Consider the following 12,382-nt stretch of genomic DNA (forward strand, 5'->3'; position numbering starts at 1 on the left):
TGGGGCTCTGCCTGGTGCTGTTTACCTTCTCTGGGATGGATCCTGCACTGACTTGCTGGCTTGTGATCTGGGCTTCAAGTTGTCTAGGCTTGGACAGACTTGCCATGTGCTTTGGGCTGACCATAGCCGCCGTCCTGTTGCTGCAGTGCCTCACACTCTGGGCTGATGGTGGTGCTGACCCACTGCTGCAGTGCCTCACTAGTGATGGTGGGACAGACCCTGGCATTGAGGTGCTGGGCCTGCTGGCAGTGGGGTCCCCTCAGTGCCCTTTCTGCGAGGGAGCCACCATCCCTGCTGCACCCTGACTGGCCCAACTGGTGATGAGATGAGCTGGCTCTTCCCTGAAGGTTGGGGCTTGAAGCCAAGCTCCCTGTGGCAGCCGTTGCTAGACTGACCAGGCTTGGGCTGCCTGCTGCCAGGAGACACAGCCATGAGGAGATGCTGCTGGAGCCCCTGCTAGCATGGAAGCTGCTGTGTGCTGGACCCCGCTGCTGGAGGAGCATGCAGGGACATGTCACCTGCCTCTGAAAGGTAGGACACTGTGTGGCTTGGTGCCCATGTGGTGAGGAGCCAATGTAGCAGATGATGCATGATGGTCTGGTGGCGTGGAGCTGAAGGCAGCTAAGTTTGTGCTTTAAGGTGCTGGTTTTTAACAGGGAGAGCCTCAGAGCGGCTTCCCTGGGGATGTATTAAACTCCTTGTTGGCTGGAGACTTTGAATTCATGGCTGCATGCCTTCTTAAATGCTGTGCCCCAGCGAGAGGCTGTGTGGTTTGGTCTGTGTTGTGGTATGTGCTGGCAGGACTGGGGAAGAGGTGCATTGATGGTGTGTCCCTGGCAGTAGCCAGAGACTTTATAAAAGCAGCTGAGCAAACTGCTGTTTGATGGAATACTTACTGGTAGATACTGCTTGGCTTTTAAGGTAGTCTCTGTGTGTATAAAACATGCAAAGTAAGTGGTGTGTTGTCGCAAATGAGCTGAGTACATACAAGGAGTAGGCTGGTGATTTTTAGGTTGGCAAGGTCAGCCTAAGAACAAGCTGTTGTCTTGCTGAGTGCTGGGTAGTACAAGGTAATCGCCTGTCTCGGGTGCTGAGGGAGAACTGCATAATTCTAATAGCTTTTGCAATCTTATTAGCCAGTGACAAAAAATTTACCATAATTGCTGATATGTATGTGCACCATATGTAGTCAGGTCTGAACAGTCTCTGCTTGTCCTTTCTAAAGATACTGATTTGAGTGGTGGTCCTGAATTCTGCTGAGAAGAGGATTAGGCTTTGATGGGGGAAGTGACAGTTGTTCAGCCTGGGGATTTGTGAGAGAGATGGGTAGCAAGTGACTAAGTTTGTGGGAGGAGGCATGGATTTATGGCTTGAGTTCATGTGGGTTTGGTACTCCCCATGCTATCAGGGGATTAACACTTGGACACTAAGAACCTACGGTCCTCATAAGCATGTATTTAAAGTTATTTAGTACTGTGATAAACAGACTAAGTGCATCCCTTTCTCTGTCCTGGCTGCATGGGTGCACAGGCTGAGGGATCAGCAGTATGCCTAAGTATGCAGTTAAGTGGGTCAGACAGTGAGTTAAGAACTAAGCGCTGTTGGGTTCTGGTATTTACAGAAGCTGCAGCTTTTCAGTATGTGCTGCACCTCTGTCAGGAGCATTTGCTGCAGGGAAAGACTCATTCCTCTTCCCTCCGGCGGCTGGTTCCCATGGGCAGCTGAGCCGCAGGTCTGTGTGCTGGCTGCCTGGACCCACCGCAGTGGGGACTGGTGTTGTCAGGTGCCATACAAATGTGTCATTTGTGGTGAAAGTCTCCTCAGAAGTCAAGAACATCTGTTCTGCTATTTCTTCCCTCAAATGGGATAATCTATGTAGTTTTACTATAGACTGTATTTCCCAGCTCTCTTCATTTCTTCAAATTGCTCTGTAAGTTGCTGAAGTCATCAGCAGAAATGCTGGAGTCAGCTAGATTTTAAACATTTAAAATGATATAAGACCATTTTCCTTCAGAAAGAACCTTTAAAAATTTAATTATTCTTTTTCTTTTTCCTATTTCTCTTTGCTTTTCTTTTAATGATGGGGTTGTTGAAACCTCCCATTAAAAGTCCCATAAAATAAAACAAAGAAATAAAAAAGCTTAGAGCAGAATGTGACAAAGATTTTCTTGAAAACATCAGGCGTCTTGCTGCTGATCTATTGCCTTTTCTTACAGTGGAGAAGAAATGAATGAGGAGGAATGGCTTGCTTGGGGGTGGCTCCTGTGTTTTATGCTCAAGTTAATGCCTCATAACTAGCATTGTGGCATGATACCTACTCCTTGGAAACCAGATTCCCAGTGTTTTTGTGGTGGAATATAAAAATCTTAATAACCTAAGCGCTATTAAGACAACTGTTCTAGGCTGTGTCAGGCCCAAATATGCATTCAAGGTGAGGGCGGTGTAGGGCATGTGTAGACCAGAGGACAGTGATGCAGGACTAAATCCTGGCCTCCTTAAACTTACTGGGAATGGAGTCAAGACTTGTCTTCTACAATTTCACAATTAACTGGCCTGTTTCAGATGAGTTGATTTTGGGGTACTAAGTTTGAGGCATCAAAGGCAAAACTTACTAAGAGCTCATTCTAAATGAGGAAACCAACATAACTTGTAATGTGCTTAAGCTGTGTGTTTGTGTGTTTATTTCTGTGTACCCAGACACACATTAAAAAGATTGAACATAATATGTTAATTGTTTACCTAATCCTTAATGAAGATTGCTATTTCCTCTTCAGAATTGCTGCTTGAAGTAAGATGCATTAAAGCTCTTTCCGAATTGTTGGTGTTGGGAGTAGGTGTTGTTCAGAGGCAGTTTCTGTCTCCTGCCAACATGAGGATCCTGTTGCTGCTCTGTCTTTCAGAGGCAGCTTCCCCAAACCGCAATTAAAATGCCAGTCACATCCACCTGCAGTGTCCTGCATCAGTGATCTAAGAGGATCACCTGCACACTTTGGCCAAACACTGCAGGGCCCAAGGATGTTTGTCTTGGCTATCTTTTGTTTTCTCCTTGCCTTGTATTTTGCTGAGTTTGGTCTTGCCAGGAGGCTGCTGTGGCCTGCTGTATGTGTAGTTGTATGGAAGAAATTTTCTGGGCAGATGCCTGCACTAAATGCCTGCTGGTTGTTTGCAATTGTTAGGAGCTGGTGTGGGGTTCTGGTGGCTCTTTTCTATTCCTTGTTTCTATGAAAGCATTTAAGTTTTTACAGTTGTTCTGAAGGCCTTGTTCTGCTGTTGGTTCTCTTCTCTGTGGCAAAGCTGCAGTGTAGGTTTGGCTACCTTGAGCTTCCTGTCATTTATAATTATGACAGTTTTTGTTCAAGTGATTTTGCATCAGTCCATCCATCCTTCCCCTCCAGTTGCAGTTATACTTTTTGATGCCATTGAATTGCAAAGATCTGGGGAAAATGCTTTCAACATCTTTGATGGCAAAATGTGATACATCATTTGGTTCATTTGGGGCAGTGAGTCCTCTGGCTTGCTCCAAGCATTAAATCAGATGTTGTGATTGTGAGTGACAGAGCCATGAAATTGTCTAGTTTACCAGATTAACTAGAGTCCCTCAAAGATAGCAGTTAATATGTAAACAAAACCAGGATCCACATTCATCTAGTCGTGACAGAAAGTGGTGCAGATGACTGAGCAGAGAGTGTCAACTCAAACAAACCAGCATCAAAAAAGTGCAGATTTGCTTCGAACAGACTTATTTTGCCCTAAAGTTTCATTTGTCTCATTTAACTTATTTCAGATGTTGTTCCAGTAACTCATTCATTACAGCAAATCAAATAAATGAAAAATTAAAGCTGTTGTTATCCAGCTATTCCATCAGGGCGTTTTTGTAGTTCTTTGCATATTTATAATGTTTCTGTGGGCTGCATGTCCAATTGGAACAGATGGCTGATAGGTTACACTGACTTACCTACTCCAGCAAACTGGGCAAGTGTCCATATCTTCAGCAAATGAAATACCGCATAGCAGACTTTGAAAGAAAAATACATTGTAGTCATTGAAAGCTATTTTCAATTGCTTATCGTGTTTTTTCTTGTGGTCTTTTCTCCTGTGCTGTTCATTATCCCTTCTGGAATTTAAATGGCACATTTTATGTATGAGAGTTAACTCCATTTGCTAGATAGAATTGATGCATTCCCATCCCCTGTATGCATGAATATAGAGATGTAGACATGGATATGAATGCAAGTCACTCTGAATGCTAGCATATTTCTTTTCCTTCTTTATTTAATTTTGCTGTTTAGAGTGAAAGGAACACATTTAAATAATAAAATGAACTACAATGTGTGTTCTGCTCTATTCATGGAGTTTTTCTCATTTCAGTTCTTTCTGCAGAACTGCTATAAATACTTTTACATGAGAATGCCTGAGAAATAGGTCATAGCAAAAATTGCTAATATGTACATTTGATAGAAGTCCTTCCAAAGTTCTGATTTCTTTCAGATTGTTTCATAAAGCAAATAATGTGAAGATTAGGCTGGACTTTTCAAGAATACCTATTTGAGACTGGGAACCAGATGAAAAGTCATCTGCTCCTTTTCACCCCCAGACATATTTTGATCAGTGTCCAGATCTCTTAAGAGACGGGTAAAAGATCCTGCAGGCTTGAGTCCTGTGAGAGCAGGAGCATCTGTAAAATGACTATATTTTCTTAGGACAGTTTAGTTTTTTGAAACTACCATAATGTTGCAGATGCTGCTCTTCCAAGAAGAGCTGGTTACTTGGGCTTCTCCTGTGGAGTGCACTGAGGACAGCTGGAGTTTGTGTGCGGCGAAGGCAGAGTCCTTTTCACTTACAGAAAATCCACTTGCATCTTTCCTTAATACTTTGTTCTGTGCATAAATCTGCTTAATTGTCAGTATAAGAAACAGTGGGGGGAAAAAGTTCTGCAGGCCACTCAGCTGGCAGCATTACCCAGGAAAGGCAGGAGCAGTAATTTATTGTACTGTGCACGCAGGCATTCAAGCAGCTTTTTTTCAGACAGCAAACCTGGCAGTTGCGTGGTGCGATATATTTGTTTCACCATATTGTGAGCTGGCCAGCATGCTTGGGCTAGAGTATCTGGCTGCTGTAGGCAGCCTTATCTTTTGTTACAGAGGTCTTAAATTTTTACACATTTTATGAAGTTGTCGAAATGAGGGGGTATGTATAACATGCTCTGTAGCACATGGTACCTTACCCCAAGGGCTTCTCGTCAGCTGTCTGGAATATGCTGCAGGTCCTAACCACTCGAGAGGCTTTCTAAAGAAATGAGTGTTCTGGAAACAACAGACTTTTTTAAGGGGGGGAAAAAAGCATTGAATTTCTTCCTACTAAATGTGTGACAAAATAAAATTCTAAACTGGCTTTGGCATCAAACTAAGTAGAATTTTTGGCTGGGAGTTTGTGCAGAGATGTTGGATTGCTGTGAACAGTCACGCTGAAACTCCAGAGGTGGGTAGTGTGCACTAATGTGGATCAAAGCCCAATTTGTTGGCTGGATTTTGGCAAAAGAATTTGAATTTTGCAAAGCTCTAGGCTTTTAAGCTCTTCTCCCAGGGCCTGGGAGCTGGATCTTTTGAGACACTATGCACAGTGCAACTCAGTCTGATTTTTTTTTTTCCCCCTAAGCAGTTTGGAGGAACTTCAGATAATCATCAGAATGTGTGGACACTTATTTAAACTGAACAGAACTTTAAGCTGTGAAAAGTTGCTTAGAAAAGCTCTTTTGGGGGTGGCGGGAAGAGTAATCTTAGAAGACAGAATAAAAATATGCACTTCATTTTTTGAAAATTCTTTGTGGACTTTAAGTATTTTTCCTGATAAGGGAATGCATGTACATGGTTGAACCTGAGTAGAAAACGTGGGCTGTGAAAACTTATGTATGTGTTTTCAGATGATACCTTATACAAAGAATCAAATAAAGCTTTAGCTTCTCATTAAGGTAATCTATTTTATTTACATTAATATAAATTAACTGCTTTGATCTAAGATGGTTAATAAACCAAATATGCCTTGAGGTCTTCCGAAAGAATAATAAGGCTGGCATGTATTAGGGCACTTGTATTTATTAAATCTGGAAGCCTTGAATAAGGGAGAAAAGGGAAAACATAATGCAAACAGAATACACTTAAAATGTATTGTGACAGCATAAATAAACTGTTCGGAATGTGGGAGCCTTAAGTTGATGCAATAACCAGTAAAAGAAACCAGTAGGAAAAAACTTGCAGTAATAGAGGAAGAGAAGAATTAAAATAAAGTTTAGTTCCAGCACTAGTAACAGTAATACAGTAGTAAGCAATTTTTTGTCTGTGAGGCTGATCCCCTGGGATGCTGGTGACCTTCCCACAGGGATCGGGGATGAGGCATGTGCTGCTGCAGGGTGCTGTAGGAGTCTTCTGCAGGGCTCCCAGCTCGACGCAGGGCCTGATAACTGGTCTGCTGTGCCTTTAGCAGGAGCTCTTGGAGTTGCACTAAGATTCCTCTTTGGTGCATACTTCTGGTCAACCCGGTTGTACAGTGAAGTGCTCTGGCAACAGAGTGGGTGAAGACATTTGGTGTTTAATTACTGCTCTGCCTGCTGTTAATTCTTAATATACTCATAGCAATAAATGCAAGATGATCTATTTCTGCCAGGCTTCCAATGTTTATCATTAATAGAGAACAAACTGACATAAAAGCTTAAGTATCTCTTTGCCCTCCTGTAGTGAGTAAAAACTTGATTTCCTTAACTAATAGATTACTGTCACTGTAGTAGGAATGAAGTTTCCAATCTGTAGTTAAAGAAAAAAAATCACTTGCTCAATTTATTTCATATAGCAAAAAAAGCTGAACAGCTAGTGCTTTGTGTGTAAAGAAATGCTGCATTTTGGAGGCAGAGATGAAATTAGCATTCTAAAGGTAGCTGTTTAAGTGCAATCAATGGATTGCAGGTGTTCAGCAGATTCAGTGGATGGAGTGTTCCTTGTCTGAAGGTGAAATTGGCTGCCTTGCTTCTGCTCTTTGAAGGCTGATTCAGTTTGTCTGTTTGCTCATATTTTACATTAGAGACCTGTGACCATCATATTAATACTTAGGACAAAAGCCCTTGAGTACTTTTATCTTTAGAGTAAATTATACTGACTCAAACTAGAGAAATTTTCAATTTTCTTGATGAAATAGGAATGTCAGCAGTGTAAGTCCTTTCTGCCACTTTCCAGATACCAAAGTCTGAGATCCAGCACTAGGTTGGAACTCAGGAGGTAGACTTGATTGTGGGTAAAGCACTGGTGGCTTTTCTGTTGCATCTGTTTGGAGTAAGAAATATTTTTTATATTGTGTTGATACAGCATCAACTGCAATAGTGATCTTGGCTGGGCTTTCATGAGCTGCTCTTACACTGGTATGTAACTCATAAGAAACCAGAATGCTCTGAGATGCAAATCTCAAATCAGCTGGACAAAGCCAGGAAAATACTGATCTTTCCCTACTCAGTCAAACCTTCCAGGGCTGCGTTTGCAAAGCACTGAGTCCCAGCTGGAGTCGGCACAAGTGCAGTGACCAGCGCAGTGATGTGCTGGAGTCGAGGCAGATGGATAAATGGTTTACCAGTGACTTTTGGTCATCTTTGTAATTTGAAGCTGTCTTGCTTAGGCATTTGTGGCCTTATTTTCAAGGGTGTTAGTCCCTTTATACCACTCTGTTAATGCAAATGGGTTTTAAAGAGAAAATGAAAACCAGACTTTCTCTGTAGATTTCAAAGATGGTCATGTAGATTTTGGGGTCTGGTCCAGAGCGTACTGCAGTCAAGGGAATCCTTCTAGTGATTTAGCTGGATAGTGAGTAGAGCCACAGAAGAAAAGAACAGAATTAGCACAGCAGCAGAGAAACCCCAGATATCTGGGCTCACTGTGGGCACTTCACTGAGGACAAAGCTTTCAGCAAACAAGCAGAGCTGGTGGTGATAGCTGGGCAGTGGCACCCTACAGGGAAAGGAGAACAGGCATTTTAAAGAATGAATGTATTCTTCCCAATGTCTTTGTGGACCTGGAGAACAGAGAGCAATCTCATTGTAAAATATTCATAGACAGCTGCTCTATAGCATTTATCCCAGTGTTACTTAAATCTTGAGCTAGTCTATAATTAAAGCATTTGTTTCAGATGCTTAACAGGGTGTTTTAAATGTTTAGGTCTTGTAAATGATGTTTATTTATGGTTAGCTAATTAAGTCAGCAGAGTTCAGCTTGGTCTCAAATCTAGTCCAAAAGAGATGAGCAGTGACATTCCCTGTTACTTTGAAAGCAGCTGATGCAAAAAGGATCCCCACTCACTTCTCTGGGCGTGTAACTGCCATGTGTTGGCCACCCGGGTGGGATGCCTGTGTTCCCAGCCCTCCTGGCTGGGAAATGGACTGCACAGAAATCAAATGGCAATTAAATGAAGCTGCCTGTCTCACTGTCACGGTTACTGCTCTGGGCTATTGGGAGTCTTTTGGTGTCATCCACTCCTCCAGCCCTCTTACTGATTTATTTGGTGCTAAATGCTTATCTTGGCCACGTCCATGAGCAAAGGGCATTTTAGTAGCAGCATTGCTGCTGTGGACGTGGTCTCTCAGTTCTGCCTCATTCCTGGAAGGAGAGGGGAAAAGCATCAGGTGAATGCCTGCTACTCACCAGCCAGCAAGCTGAGATTTGTGGCAGCCCCTGTGCTTAAGCCCCGGGATGGAGGGGGGCAGCGTCCTGCTGCTGCTTGCCATGGGACTTGGCTTGCACCGTGGGATCCAGTGAGGCTGCAAGATGAAATGGAATTTGGGTTCTTGCTTTTAAGTCTATGAAATGAAAGCAAAAGCTTGCAGCAACATGACCAACAGTGAGTCTCGTTTGTGGCCACCCCTGCCTTCTGCAGGGCTGGAAGGAACCAAACCTTTATCCCCAGCTTCAGGAGGACAGGGGAAAGCACACAGCCTTGCGGACTGGAGAGGAAACCTGGTGCCAGCGCTGAACTGGACGTTGGTTGATCTGAGCTCAGTCTCCAAACACAGCCGAAGTTTCTCCTGTAAAAAGTTAATTATCTTTCCTCTTATTGTAAGTGTGAACTCCAAGCCTTTCAGGGCAGGAATTACCTATTTCTGCTACTTGTAAAATGCTAAGCACAATGGTATGCTGACTTCTGTTGCAGTCTCTCAGTACTATTGTGATGCAAATACTAATAATACAAAGGAAGATCAAGGTAAAGAGCTGTTGGCACCATCTAGCAACCTTACATGCATTTTGTTTCCACAAGATAATCTTGTGAGGCTGTGATACACTTTCATTATTTCTCAATTTCTTTTTATACACTACTAAAAGTATTTGCGTGAGGGGTTGGTCTTTAGCATCCTTAAGTTTCAGTTCTTGCTTTTAATAATATTTGACTTAACAATGTATTCATGTAATTATTCTCATCCTCTTTCTCCCCACTGCAAAGCAGTAGCATCTACTTTCAGAAGAATTCTACCTTAAAAGCAGCAACTAAATGAGGTCCCAAAGGTGCATATGGAAAGAGTATCTGTTGTCCAGAACTGTCCTTCATGGCTCTGCCCTCAAGTGCCATGTTAATTCTCTGCTTGGCAGGCACAGCTCGGGCTCAGGCTGCGCTGGGGCTGGTTTCCCCAGGGAAGGCAGAGCAGGGGCAGTCGCTGCTGGGCTGGCCATGGCTGGGAGAGCGGCAGGGTGGACTGGGTGGGCAGAGGTGGAGGATGAGGGAGAGAGTCTGGCAAGGGGAGGTTACTGAGCCAAATTTATCATTGCATCTTCTTCTGTCTGGAGAGGGGTTGAGGATGTTTTTGTCAGGCAAAAAATTCCTGATTGCTATTGATGTTGGCTGACTGCTCATTTTGGTTATCGGGAGCAGAGTTGAAGGAAGAGGGTTTTTTACACTTGCAAATCTTGGACACAGGTTGGTAGTTGCAGAGGTAAAATATATTTTACACTGTAGGACTGAGGGTTTGGGTTATTGCTAGGAGGAAGAATTTGGTCTTCAGTTTGAAGATTTCATGGCTGTATGGTGCTAGTTCAGGAAAAATAGGGTGCTGGAGTTAGCAAGAGCTAAATGGGCTCAGTGGTACAGGCTCTTCAAACAATACTTTCAGTTCATTTTTCTCCTCCTGCTTTATTGCCTTTAATTAAAAATAACATATGCTCAGAGCAGAACTGTGCTTCCTGGGATGAACCTGGGCAGTTCCTCACTGGGGAAGAGTCCCTGTTTACTCAAATGATGCCTTTCAGTGCATCCATTGCCTTGAACTTGCTGAAGATTTGAGGCCTTTGGAGACAGCTTGATCTGTTGAATGGGAAGAACTAGATGTTGGGGATTATGTGCTACTTGTATTGTTGCTAGTGAGCTGCTCTGAGATCTTGGGAGGCTTCTCTTATCAAGCTGTTAGTCTCTGCTTATCTGCCTCATCTACTTCAATGGCAAGGGACTGCCTTACTATGTTTGCATTGGTGATGGAGCCTGGGCATTGTAGCTGGATTCTGGCTTTATTCCCTGAAGGCAAAGCCTTAGGAGTTCATTGTATAAGTGATGGTTCATCAGTCTCTTGGTTGTGTTCAAAAGGATATTAGAAATAGCATGTGTAACTTCCTGTTGTTTTACTATCTATGTTTTTTACTGTGTTTTACTATTCAGTGCAAAAGTCTCTACTCAATAAGATTTGGTGACGGACTGGACCTATAAAAAAAATTACTGATGGTGATTGAAGTGTAGTTCAGTAAACATTTCCCCCATGAGGCTGTGATGCCCTGTATACGTTTTACAGGGGCCAGATGGTTAGTACGTTTGCCAAATGTCACATATAAATTCATGGCATCTCTGCTGCTAACCAGTACATTTTAGTTAGTGTAAATCAAAACACAACCCCAAATTACTTTTTAAAAAAATTCTAACACTTTAACTGTTCCCAGTCCGGCTCAAGTAGGGTTTGTTTTTGTTCATTTCAGGAACCATCTGTGCTCTTAAAGCATGGCTTCAGAGCAATAAAAATAGCTCCAGAAAGCAGTATGAACGAACAAAATGGGTTAAATTGCGTTAAAGTAGCTTCACAATATGAAAATTGGTGGAGTCGCTCTCTTCGATTCTGCCTTAAAGCAGAATGTGTTGCCACCCTGAACAATGCTGGGTCACTGCCCAAAGCCCATGTTGCCTTCAATTAAGCACACACAGAGAAGAGATGAGGGAGAGTCCTGGTTGCAGGAGAGGCAGCGTGGGACCTCTCGCGGGGCCGGTGGGCTGGGGAGCTGAGTCTGGTTTCATCTCCGCAGCATCTGGTTTGAAGAGTTGCACTGATGTAGGGCACGGCTACAGCCAAACAGCCGTGCAGCTTAGCAGGACAGGGCAGAAGTACCGTCAGGGTTATTAATTGGGGATATATGCTGCAGTGCTTTACAGGAGAGGGAAGTCTGGGAGCGATGCAATTCAGATTTGAGATGTGATTCAGCTCCTGAAATTCATTGAAGCAGCATGTCTAAATCTGAACAATTTTACCTGGATCTATGCAGATTTATGGCATAATGTGACATGGAAATATATGTAAATGTTGTCAATTATTGTAAAGCAAAGGAGCACATAGATGGAATATTCCATAAAGTGTTTTATACAGCATTTTTTGAATTCCTAAAGAAGAAAACCTGAGAAATATCAAATGAACTGGAATTGAGTTTGGATGTTCCAAGCCCATTACATTGGGACATTTTCTTTAAACTGCTTATTAATCTAACCTTGCCATACACATTTCCAAGAGCATATTTTTCTTCACTGTAACATTATACCTTTACAAATCAGGGAAATGTCAACTCTTGATTTACTGACAAAGCAGACAACTGACATAATTTATCTCGCTCGAGATCAGCTCATCAAACTGAGGAACATCTTGGCTGCTGTAAAATCCAGGCATTTGATACAATTGTGTCTGCTTAAAATGCAAAGGATAACCTACATTTTTAAAATGCTGTAAAAAGAACAAGTGATGCCAGGATGAAAATTTGAGGCATGGAGCCGGGATCTGAATTTAGCATTTGCTGCGTAGTGGAGTGTTGTTACTATCTTGTTTGCACAGTTGAAAACTAGTGTTAATAGAAGGATAGAGCAGGAGGGCTAAGCCGTTAGCATTCAAGTCCAGTGCCTGCTCTGACCTGATGCTACATAGGAATTTTTAATGTTCATCCTTGATTTAATATAACATTGTTTGATACCAGTGGTTCCTTGTTAGTGAAGCTCTGATTAGAGCAGCACATGTTTTTGCAGTTTAAGGGTGAGTGCTTGTTGCATTCAAATGCAGAATTAAACCTATGAAAACACAGATGAAAGTGGAAGAATATTTTTTAATATCAACTACTCTGAT

Source organism: Gymnogyps californianus, chromosome 22, assembly GCF_018139145.2.
Source record: "Gymnogyps californianus isolate 813 chromosome 22, ASM1813914v2, whole genome shotgun sequence".
NCBI lineage: Eukaryota > Metazoa > Chordata > Aves > Accipitriformes > Cathartidae > Gymnogyps > Gymnogyps californianus.